Raw genomic sequence first — 12,963 nt, forward strand, 5'->3', positions numbered from 1 at the left:
AACAAAGGCTGCATGTACAGTGCTGACACGCACCATCGGTCACAGATAGCCTGCGGTCCCAACGATTACTTGCTGTATGTAAATCTATTGAGCAATAAGGCATGTTATCCCCTTATGAAACACTGTTGTTATTATCATTGACAGAATATCACTGGCAAGTCCAACTGCAAGCAACTGATTATGTCCCATTTAGACTGATGGCAAAATTGGAAAATGGTGATATCAGGAGGTTGAGCTTACACCATTATTCAGGCAGTGCAAATGAAGGCTGCATGTTTTCTCCTCATTTCTCAGAGTGGACCAAAAGGTCTATGACATTAACAGGACTCATCGCTGGGCAAACAATATATAACTGCGAATTAGCAAGATGAGATACAGTATATTTAATCTCAATGAGAAATAACTGGGATCGTGAATCCGATTTAACCCCCACATCTTGTGTTATGATACATTATGGATATTAATCTTAACAGCAGCATTAGAGGTAATATTTTACATAAGTAATGGTTGAAAAAAACGTGTAATCTGAGAGGGACACTCGTAGTTGACAATTATCACCCAACTCTGGCCTAAGGAGCATTTTAGCTCCATTCAGCTTGTTGTGTCAGCTTTACTGTTCTCATTCTCGCCTCTCTCATCAATGTTGCTTTCACACACAGCAGGAAGCTGTTTTCTGCACAAAAACCTGGACACTACCTGCTCAGCACCAAGAAACTGATGGCCCCTTGTTAACTGGTGGCAGAATGGATCATTTGGCAGCTAAGGAGACACATATCTCCCTTAGGAATGAATGAAGGCCAAAAACAAACAAAAAAGTAAAACGAGATAAATGTTGGACATATTCGTCAGGTGGCCAGAAACATGATTCTGAAGGAATTTTGCTCACTATATGCTGTTTAAACATGTTGCTGTTTTCTAGACTGCCAAATTAACTTCAAAAGATAACAAATGTGTTTGTTTGGAGTTTGTTTCCGCTGCTCCCAAGTGGCCAAAACAATCAGTTATTGCAGGTTTAGATCACTCAGAATCAATTTAAAGTACGTAGCACCTGGTATTTAAGACCTACAATCTATTCTTAATCCCCAATTTCCTCACTAATACCCAGTGTTTAACAGCTTGAACCAGGCAGCTTTTAAGTGAAACACACAATATGTTGTGTCCCAGGTTATCTCGCTGACTTTCTTATGCTATTTCCTGCTACTGACCTGCAAACAGCCGAGCTGAGGCTGACTGCAGGTGCTAATAGGCTGTTTTTTCTGCGGTGGATCATTTGAGTGTGTGTGCTCTCTCAGCCTGTTTTACTTTGGATCAAAGACTGTCTCATGAGCAGTCTGGGATCCTTTGTGCCTCTAAGCATGACCACAGCTCTACTTGTGAGAAGTACATTGATTCTGGCATCTACCACACACCAACGCTAACCGTGACATTGGCAGAACCCACCGATGGAAACCCTTCATAGTAAGCTTTCATCGTGCCTTGAATTCAGAGGAATCATAAACGCACACAGGCAGCACAATGCGGCGCTCATATCGCCAGATCACTCATCTTAACACCTACGTAAACAACACCTACACAGCATTCATACTGCACGTAGAAGCATGGTACGTAAAAAGATGGTGCACGTGCACCAATAAACCAATGCTTATGTATTATCAAAATACAATATGCTTGATGGAGCGGTGTGTAGGATTTAGTGGCACCTAGCAGTGAGGTTGCACAATACAATTAACAGAACACCCCTCACCTCACCTCGCTTCCCCTTTCTGTGAAACTCAAGAAAAACTCCATCTCGAGCAGTAGTCGGGTTTCTATCCAAATGTCTAACAAATTGTATCCGAATTATCATGAAATCTGTAAAAAAAAAAAAAAAAAAAAAAGGGAATTTATGCAAGTTTCCATCTACGACTGTAATGGTAATATTAGCAATTGGTTCATCGAGCTCAGCAGTATGTGATGCTAATTTTCCAGTCAGGTGCAATCATACCACATCAGAGGAAGAGGGCACAAAGAGATGATGTCATTAAAGGAGCGTCAGTCAAATCTCAAGAGAAGAAAAACAACATCAGAAAATTGTGATGAAAGCTTGGTGACAGCGCACACTGGGCAATGGAAATGGAGACGTGAACAACTAATATTATAGTTCCAGTGGAGCATAAATGTGAGTGAGTAAAGTCTTTTTTATTACTGTAAGTCATAATTTATTAGTAATGTAATCGGTTTTCATTGCATTGAATCACATTTACCTTTTATCGATACACCAACTTTGTCACCTCCCTCAAACATACAAAATCATTGTGTTTTGAGACTTTTGGGGGAATTTTTCAGTGTTTCCACTTAAGTTTTTTTTTTTTGTATGTGCAAATTGTAATTGTATAGAAACAGATGGATGGAATCACACCTGGTGTTTGCTGTGTTCATTCTAGGCTACTTGAGGAACATAGGCTCTGTGGAAGAGGAACTGCTCCCTATGTGGATATGAAGGGGTCATTCTAAAGTGAAAAAACAAACAAAGTGATTCTTAGCTTCAGGTATTTATCAATGAATGAAAACTCAATGAATATTATATTTAATTCCTGCCAGTAGATTCCTCTAAATCCCACAAAGTGGTCCTTTAAGCTCAAAAACACCTAAACCTTGTCAATCCTCTGTATTCAAATGTTGTTGTTTTTTGTTTTTTTTCACTGCAGTGATATACAGGAGAGTACTTGCTCCATTACTTGAGCGTTAGACTTTGATTCCTGAACAGGTGAATAGCTCAGGAGGACTTGGAAACAAACTGGTCGACAACTCTGTAGATTACATCAAGTATCATATGAGCCAGAGACAAAATTGTTTTTCATTGTAACTGAGCCTTTTGGATGATGTGCTGCAATTGTTAGCTTAAGCGAAGTAGAAGGCTATTGCCTCTGGAAAGGTGTCAAGAGTGTAAAGAGTTCCTTTTCCATAGCGAAGCATTTTTTTCTTTATGTCACGTACACCTCCATGTGAACTTAATTATAGTCAACACTTCCTTCCCTCGGTGCGTTAACTTACATTATTCACCGGTTACCATTTTACATCCCAGCTAATCTGAAAGTTATGCCTCAAAAAGGCAATGACGCAGATAATATTCTGGTATTTAATGACACTTCTGTGTATGTGGTTGCAACAGTGGGTAACAGCTTGGGGTCGTCATTGCAGCAAAGTTTAGGACTCAGCGGGAAAAAAATAGTGCCATATTTTCTAGACCCACCGCACGTTTGAGGAAATCTAAAGTGCATAAAACCACAAATGAGTTAATTAATCACATCTGTTATAAAAAAATAAAAAATAAAAAATTAATTCAGCTATAATGACATAATGTGAGCCCATTTGGAGTATTATGTTTCATTGAGTCAATTAAATATGTAGCAGTTTAAAAATCAGGCAGTATCCCATGATCAACTGCCGCATCACCATTTGACAGAAGCAGCTGAGCTGGAACTGACTCGCATGTTAATACTCCTGATTGGTGCAGCTGATTACAGGCTCTTGACTCACTATCCCAAAATACCAGTGTTGCGGAAAGACCGAGAAATGGGGCAAAATATGAAGTCATGATGAAATTTGGCCTCAAGCTAAGTTTTTTAGGAATGAGAGCAAGAATCGACGTCTTTTGCATTTAATGTGTAATAAATGTATATCAATGGGCCACGGTTTGGGCTGCTTAAACTTGTTAATGACTGATGGGAAAACCTGAGTGGCTGAGAGTATAGTGAGTATCAGTGGACTACAAGAGAGGATAAATGTGTCAAATAGTGACAACCTTCATTGGAGGTGAAATTAACTTTTAAAGATTCTTTTGAGGGGGATATTTGATGGAAATGTTATAATATTAGAAAACTATTATCCTTATAAAATGTTATATTGCTGTTTAAACCAAAACCTTCCGGTGTGTGATTTTAAAAGTTCTACAATGAAATATACTTTTATAATTGGGATATTTTCCTAACAAAGTGACGTTTTTTTTAAATTATCCAGATTGTAGACTTCACATTTAAGATGAAAACGTCAGACAAATCTCACATGATTATAGTACGAGTTGGTGCAGCTTTGGTAAACAACTGAGAACATGTTGGCTCTTTAATCAAGATGTTTGTGGATATGCCTAGATTCATGAGAGTTACGGGTTTTTGTTTTGTTTTGTTTTGTTTTGTTTTGTTTTGTTTTGTTTTGTTTTGTTTTGTTTTGCATGGTTTGTATATTTTTTTTATCTTCCAAAAAAGATGTTTGCAACACTCAGCTTTAATTGCCCATAATGTCTAAGCAAAGATGTTTCTATTGATGCCTGGTACAAAACCTAAATTATGAACATACTGTCCCATTTAAGTCACGAGTGAAACTTGAAACTAGAAACTTCCGTAAAAAAGACTTTCAGCGTTATGTTCAGGTACACTGCCATTAGCTACAGAAACAGGCAGGTTTTAAATGGCTTTAATTGTTATATAATTAAGGTGAAACTGAAAACTACATCCATCTGGTGTTTTATTGTACATAATACAGCATATAATGATTTAAGACCTACACTTTTTTCGTAAATGTTGTGTTTTTGAGATGGGATGTTTTTTGTGACAGATTGTATTTGTAGATAGAAGAGAGTTCTTTGTTTGAAATGTAATGTTTTATGTAAAATGTTTCTGGCAGATCTAGTTTTAGACCTGCACTGGCTAACTGCATTTTGTTTGTTTCAGTATGTAACATACATGTTTAAGGACCATATGAAACAGGTCCACAACAGATACGTGTTGAATCTTACAGAGCTAAACTGTGTCACACCAGATCTGATGATAAGTGCCATTAACAAAGTGTCAGCCAAACTGCTGCTCAGCGGGAGCAGCCGTGAAAACGTTGAAATGTAAAACAGACTCACCAGACCGAGGATGACAGTGCTGTTACCTGAATGACTTTCAAACAATTTTTCCACACAAAAGCAGTTATATAGAATTGTAGAAGAGTTGATTAGCAGTACAAGATTGCACTCAGAGAGCTTCAGCTTGTACTATAATAATTAAAAAAAATTCTGTATGTCAGACTGTCTAATTATGGGGTTTTCAAACATATTCACAAAAAGGCAGATGCACAATAAACACATACCGGTCGACTACAATTTACAAATGTGCAATTGTTTATACTGTGATGCCTGCTGATAGTGAAATCTCTAATCACAGTAGTCATTCCTACAGTAAGCCTTCATACGCCTACCAAAAAATAACAGTAAAACCAGCTTCACTTATTTTGCAGCATGACCCCCTCAGGCCTCCTCAGGGGTCGGCAGACAGGTTTGATCGGTGATTGCGGTATGACATCCCCGCTGAGACTCTGCGCTACGGGCTTCGCCTGCTTAGTAACTGATTAGATTAAAAGGTGCACTGTTTCGCTCAGAAATGTATTTTCTCATCTCCTGATACACAGACTGACACCATTTGACAGATGAATATGGTTATTACCCTTGAGGCAGGCAAACACTTGTTATTGTGGAATATTTGTAAACAGTGTAGTGAAATAAACTTCTATTTTTAGTTTGAAAAAACTGTACATTCGTTAATAAAAGTTTAACTTTCCAAAGTTCGCAAAACAAATGTGAACATATGCCAACTCACTGACTTATGTCAGCCTAATTAGAACAAGTTTTCTATTTTGTCTTAATTATTTCACTGTGTGATTTAAGGTTAATTCTGCCTGCTAACAAACTTTCCCAAGATGCATTTCATTGACTACAACAAGTAAATGAGGCGAGCTGGACCAACCGTAGCTGAGGCTTAAAACATGACGCGGGTGGTGACATAATCTTGCCCTCTGGTAAGAATTCAGAAAATGACATAGACTTAATGAGCACTCATGCCATCATGAAAACAACACGCAACACTACCCAGAATGCTTCCCTCCATCTCTGGCATATTCCTTTGAGGACAGGTCCTGAGATGACTTCATATCAGGCTTATCAGCCTTTTGTCACTCACATGAGGCAGCAGCAGTCCAGCAGTGAAACACTATAGCTGCGACTTTCTGAGCCTCGCCCAGCCGGCTGATTAGAGCCGGGTCGAGACTGATCACCTGAGCCTGTGACCGTCTCACAATTACACTGATAGAATACTGACCTTTTCTACTAATGCTAATGCAGGAGGGCGTCAGAGCTGCATTTAGTGTTGCCCTGCACATAGGCACTACAGCTCTAAATAACCAGAAACACACAAAGCGCTTACAGTAACAGTACACATATACAAATGATCACACTTCTACCCCAGTTTACACACATTATACACACATTGCTTTTATCTTCTTGCAATCCAGTCTTAATGATTCCATTAACTCAGAGGCCATTAGCAGCATTCACTTTATGGCCAGTCAAACAGCCCAGCCGGGAGCACATTATGGAAAGGGCATGTGTTTCCTAATGTCCATTTCTTGTCACCCTCCTCACACACACACACACACACACACACACACACACACACACACACTCACTCACTCACTCACTCAATCTTATCTTTTTCTCCCCAAGGCCAGCTAGCCTAAAGCCAGCAGGACTGGACAAACAACTAAGCAAACAGGGAAATTTTTTTGGGCTCCATTAGGCAATGGGGATCAAAGGTTCAGAGCAGACTGCACTGCCTCGCGCTGGTGAAGAAGGCAGAAGAAACTGAAGTGGTGCTCCGTGTTTGAGGAGATTCCATATCCCAAATTAGTCTGTCTCACTTTGGAGCAGGGGCTGTCTGAGACTCTTCTGGGGTGAACTGGCATAAACGAGCCATCACGGTGCGTGATAGTAGCCAATCACAGTCCTAAGATGATGAGCAAATGATTGATTCAGCGTTGATAACAGTGTGACAACTATCTATTCCTGCTATGACACTATAAACGGATGCCTTTTTTACAGTGATGAAGCCTGTCCTGCTACACTACAGCAGAGATGAAGAAAGAACAGCTGTTCCCACCACACAACTGTAAGATGATTAATGATGCAAACAATGGGAAAATGTGTTCTTTGCCTTAAAAATAACGTCAAGTGGAAAATCATCAAGGAACGATATTCTCAAGTACAATTAGAAATTAAAATTGTGAAGCAGCAATTAGAAAATTTAACCCGGAGGGAGGATCGGATCGCTGATCTGAAAGGACCTGACTGGTACAAACCGGGGCAACGGGAAGCTCTGCGATTCAGTGTAAAAGGTTATCTTATGAACCATGAACATTTCTGACACAATTTAGAGCAAGTCGAGTGAAATGATTGTACCAACATACTGCCGATGTGAAAAGCACTTAAAAAGGGGAGAGACCAAATGACACAAACACGTAACTGATAATTTGGCGCATCATCTCCATATTTCTGTTTCTGCATGTCTTGAATTAGTGAGCAGAGTGCATGTTTTCTAACGTGGATGCTTTCTGACTGGAGCTGTACTGGTTTTAGTGAGTGAGTCACACAGTTGTTTTGTGACCATGGGGCACAGCGGGGGGAGGGCCTAGGGTCAAAGTTCATTTAACATCACTGAAGAAAATACACGAGACCTCCGCTAGATGACAAATGTGCTGCGCAGGAACAGAAACTGAAATGAATGGTTGCCAACTTGGTTTAGGGCTGTTTTAAGCTGCATGTTTGTGCCGTGTGTCACCATTCATTGGTTTTATTTTGTGCCATCAGCTTCAGTTTTTTTTATTTGTTACTCTTATAATACACCATCACTTGCTAAATGTGTCTCTTCTGTTTCTTGCTCCAAGCTAATCTTTAGCTCTGCAGGCAAATGGTTGCTCCTACTGAGAGGAGAGAGGAAATACTTCATATCTCGTAGGAGGGGGTTTGAGCCCAGCCCAACCCAGATATTAGCTCACTACTCTGCCGTGGCTTTCAGACGGTTGTACTTTACTTCCGCTGAGCAGGGCTGGACAGCGGTTTCTGCTGCCTGCTTGTTTTTCCCCTTCTCCCGAGGGGTGGGAGACCATTTATCAGCTACAAGGAAGAACACGCATCGATGTGCAATATAGCCTGGGAATTCAGCTTTTATTACACTTCAAACTGCAAGGTCAACTTGGCAGGAATCCGTGTCAAAGCTGTCAAGCATAAAAACATAAAACAAATAGCCCACGTAAAGGATGCGGTGTAAAACATTAAGGGGCAGATGTCTCCCTGTGACAGTCTTGGTTTATGTTTACATGTGTGCAATCAGGTAATATACAGAGAGTTCCCTGTTTGCTTGTTTTTAGTAGCTTTTGGAGCTGATATTATCAAGTGGAGAGAAGATAAGATGAGTTCAAATTTATGTTACAGGACCGCAGTATTTTTTCCTCAGCATCCTTTTGTGTTTGGCCACTTGTTGTATAAAACATCACACCAACTGTTTCTGCTTTGACTCAGCGGCAAGCAGAGGAGCCATGTTGTGAAGCTTGGACCTTTGTGATAGTGTAATGCAGTCAGTACAGTCATGCCTTTGATGCCATCATATGCCACTCCTCCTTTTCTTCTCTGGGCTGTCTGACAGTGACAAAGGGGATCGGCAGCAGTGTGTTATCAGCGTGCAGCTGCAGTAATCGTATTATTTAGTAATCTTAATTCTGAGAGACTGACCAACAGTGTGAACAAAGCGGGGGCTTGCTAAGCCCATCAGAGTGCTCCCATGGAGCAGAGGTCTTTTCCTGCTTCGCGGCCCCTCTAGACCCATGGACAGCCTTTTCCTTCTGTTTCTCACCCTCCCTCCTCTGCGTCCTCCTCTCTGTTGCTTTCTGTCTCACACTCGCTGTCTCCTCTCTCATTCATCCTCCTTCTGCTCTTCTTCTTCCATTTCCAGAATATTTTTTACTGTCCCTCTCTTGTTTTTCCCTTCCTTACTTATCCCCTCCCACCCCACCTCAATCTTTCTGTCTCTGTAACACTCTGAGCTGGGAGTTTGTGTAATGCCGTTATTCACAGTTCATTGGTCTGTTTGAAGGGACTATCTTGATTGAGCGTCTCCCGGTGCAGGGCCTGGTGACTGTGGGAGTGTATAAAGATGTGGATGTGTCCATGGAGATAGATGGGCTTAGTAATATGCAGGACATTGCAGAGGCTGGGTCTCACTATAGGGTTTCATCCAAGCAACAAATAGCAAGATAAAAGGAGGCTGAAATGATATGCAGCCAGAGTGCAATGCTCAGGGCATTAGACGTGAAATGGAGGCAACAAAGAACTAGTCAGGGAATCAGAGTCGTTCTCATTAGCTGGTTCACCCCCTTCAGTTTTAGCCCCCCATCCTCTTCCCTTCTCACCCTAATGAATACAAGTACACTGACACAGAACCAAAAAGTGCTCTAAAAAGCAAAAATACTCCATTAATTAGTTCAAATTAACCCCAGGACCAAAATGTAGGCGTGCGTGCATACACACACACACACACGCACACGCACGCACGCACGCACACACACACACACACACACACACACACACACACACACACACACACAAGAAAAGGCACCTCCTTCGCCACATTCTGACACCACTCTGATGCTGTTGTAAGCTTGGCTGTAAGATCAAAATCTCTTTCTTTGGCAGACACACACACACACACACACACGCATACACACACATACACGCACATTGCCTGGGGCGGAGGAAGCGCAGGAAAGCAAATCCGCTGCGAAGACACCAGAAAACCAACACTGCAAAGAGATGGACCACATCTGTGTTTCTGCATACATGAGCTAAATACATGCTAATGACATGCGGTGCCCATGTGAAGACATACGTACACACACATAGAAAGAGAGAGAGTCCTACTTACAGAATGAATCAGACAGTATCAGAAGCGCTGTGCCATATTATCGCTGTAGTAGTGAGTCAACACAGGCATCGAGATCTGAGACCACAGAGTTTTAGCACTTCAGCCAAAGGGGGGGATGTCGTGGGGCCAGTCAGAGGAGTTCACACTGTGTCATTGTGGATGAAGACATACAGAAGGAATCTGGAGGAATCCAGTGTTTACACTTGGAGAAAATAATCCCTATTGAACAAGGCAAGAAAAATCAACAGTTGATGAAAAGAGAGGTTCAGTTCTGTGTACAAAGAGAATGAAGAATTGATTGGGCTGGTGTTTTTCTTCTCTCTATCTCTTACTTTTGGAAAGAAAGGCAAAAAAACATAACGAGCCCGTCTTGACAAATTGGAAAAAGAAGGGATGAAAAACTAGTCAATCAAAAAGGGGCTCCACCGTTCCCTTTTTGCTGTCTTTTTTCTGCTGTCCTCCGTCTGCCCAACTCTTGTTTTTCAGGGGGATTGCTGAGGGCCTATAAGCAGAGGAACACCGGCATCAGAAAACCAATCGTGGCACCAGACGACGGGAGAGCATAAAAGAGTAAATGACAAGCAGATGAAGGGGAGGATTTCCGACACCTGCTCTCTCCCTCTGTTTCTCTGCCTGCCTCTCTACCTCTGGCCGTCTCTCTTTCTCTCCAACCTGTATTTCCTTTCTAGTAACACCCGCCTCGCCTTGATTTTTAGTGCTTGGGCTTGCCACAGAACTGACCGAGATGGTTGCAGATGAAGTGAGATACTTCAGAAGGTACAACCACAGGGATCCTCCTCTTCTTCCTCTCTTCTTCTCTGCTTTCTTTCCTTCTCTCTGCCTTCCCCTCACAAGCTGCACAGAATGACAATGAATTGCACGCTGTCTACTGTGCCGGCACTGGATGTCTGCCTGGCTCTCTGCCTGACACCTCGGCTGTGTACCTGTCTTCCTGCCTGTCTGTCTCACCAGCCTCAGAGCTTGTCTGTCATTCAGTACAGCTGTCTGTTTACCAGGCCATCTTTCAGTCTGCCCCCAAAACACTGAGATACAGACCAGGCGGGTGCAGACAGGACATAACCCTAGTCTCCTGCTCAAGTCCCCCCCCTGGTGCAAATCCTGAACCCTCCCCTACCCATTGCGCTAACCAGCCTCAAACACACCACAGACGAATTACAAAGAGACTCTCTGTTGCCAAAAGGATTTTTGGACAATCCTAGTGAATTCTGTTTTTTTTCTTTTCCTGCCTTCTCCGCTTCTTTCTCGTTCTACCTGTTTCCCTGTTTTCAGCTTATCTTCCTCCTTCTCCACTCCTCAGTGCCAGTCTCCTTGCTCGTTATCTATTCTGGACGCTGTGTCCCTCCTCTCTCTCCGTCACTGAGGGAGGATGAAGAAGAATGGTGCTGCTTCATAATGTATTTCTCCACAATGTGGGAGAAAGATGGTGAAAAAGAAAGAGGGGAAATTGTGGGATAAAGAAAAGAGGTTTTTTGAAATTGTTCCTCTTAAAAAAAATAAGCCCTCCTCCCCCACAACAAATCAGAACAGAGAGCCTCTCGAGGGGGGATTTTCAATTACTCGCTTTTGCCCACAAGCCAATCTGGAAAAAGCGGCCCGGTTCCGAGGTGTGCACCAAAGTGCCGTAATCTCGATAGGATATCCGGTCGATAAATCCGGACATGTCCAAAAGCTCCATACCATTGCTCAAGCATCACTGCAGCCTATTTCATTTTAGATGAAGTCCATCAAGCTCAATTGTATGCTCAACACGCTGACTGGTTTGTTATACGTCGAATCCTCTGAGGCCTGTCGCCCTCTGCTTATCTCTACTTCCAGTAGACGGCTCCTGGCATCACAGTCTGGCCTGTCCAGCCTCAACTCTGCCGGCGCAGCCCTCGCTGGGATGGTTTGAGCTGATGGCTGGAGATGGTGAGGGTAGTTAGGTGTGGAAAGCTAGTCGCTGGAGGGTGGATGTTGGCTTCCATGCTGCCCATTTGTTGTCCATCTCTGCAAGGCTTCAGACCCTGGAAGGAGAGGAAGAGGTAAAGTAGAAGAGAGAGTGAGAGTGCACGAAAGGTTAGCATGGTGACATTTATGTCACTCTGCCTTATCGCATATGTCATTCTCCTCCTCGTCACACTCCACCCTGCTTGTCGTCCTGCTGTCTATTCCGTCCTTGTCACTCTTCCGTCGACTTTGCTGCTTGTTTGCTCCTTCCTCCTCTTCACTCACTCTATGATTTGATCCTTTCACTCTCACCCAACAAGCTCATCTTCAAACACTCCCACCATCACGTCTCTCCATTATCCCCTCTATCCAATTTAGCATCTTCACCTCTCCTGCTTTCATCCAATCGTTTCTGCTCTCTTTTCCTTCAAATCCAACATAGCTGTCCATCATGCTCCACAAGACGCATCTGAGGGAGCACACAGAAGGACGGCGAGAGACCTCTGACTGGTGAATGTGCCTGAGGCAGGTGGAGGACTGCAGCTCAGGCTCATAGCACTGATCAGGAGCAAGTGGACATACTTCACTGGTCTGGAGCAGGGCTGTCACATTTCATTCAAAATTCAAACTTCAGCTTGAACACAGGAGAAATTCAATACTCACTATTCAATATTTGCCGTGTAGAAAACACACGGTCTGTGTGAACCATCGCATGCCCCGCTGCCCTCAGTAAACTACACAGTTCTTGTTCTTGTGTCGTGCTGAATGGATAATTATGACACCAAACCATGTGAGATGTAATGAGAAGAAGCATTTTGTATTTGGCACCATAGATGGAAACATTTGTAGGTAATACTCTTAAAAATACAGTTGCCTTTGAGTGATGTTAACTCGTCACTCAGGTGACGCAGTGGAGGAACCACGAATGAACAGAAAAAAATTTAATTAATGCCACCATATATTACACTTAGGCTACATGGGTCGCGTTTAGATTAATTGTGCAGTTATAGTAAAGACAGAAAACATGGCAATTTTTAACAATATTGGAGTTTTAACAAACGTATGTCTCATTTTGCATAAAACTATACGTTCCTTATTTATTCCTCCGTAGTTACTGAAACACGTGCTACTGATGTGTTGATCTCTACAGTTCATACTTTTCATTTGGGTTTGTATAAATTCTGCTTTCTGTTCCTTTTTTTTTTTTTTTATCATAAAACAGGTCTCGAAGCTACTGTAAATGAAT

The 12,963-nt window shown here is 42.2% G+C and overlaps 1 protein-coding gene across 6 annotated transcripts in view; it reads right to left on the bottom strand.

The window, feature by feature from the left end:
* grik5 (glutamate receptor, ionotropic, kainate 5) overlaps positions 1-12,963 on the bottom strand; it is a 90,599-nt gene that overhangs the window by 74,223 nt on the left and 3,413 nt on the right. For 4 of the 6 annotated variants that reach the window (XM_069142395.1, XM_069142390.1, XM_069142397.1 and 1 more), the window contains exon 3: positions 9,771-11,794. The gene's annotated coding sequence lies outside the window, so the exon portion shown is untranslated. The remainder of the gene's footprint in view (positions 1-9,770; positions 11,795-12,963) is intronic. The other 2 variants (XM_069142394.1, XM_069142391.1) reach the window with 2 other exon arrangements.

The sequence above is a fragment of the Embiotoca jacksoni genome, unplaced genomic scaffold, assembly GCF_022577435.1.
Source record: "Embiotoca jacksoni isolate LCO1_2020_lvr unplaced genomic scaffold, fEmbJac1.0.p SCAF_11, whole genome shotgun sequence".
Taxonomy (NCBI): domain Eukaryota; kingdom Metazoa; phylum Chordata; class Actinopteri; family Embiotocidae; genus Embiotoca; species Embiotoca jacksoni.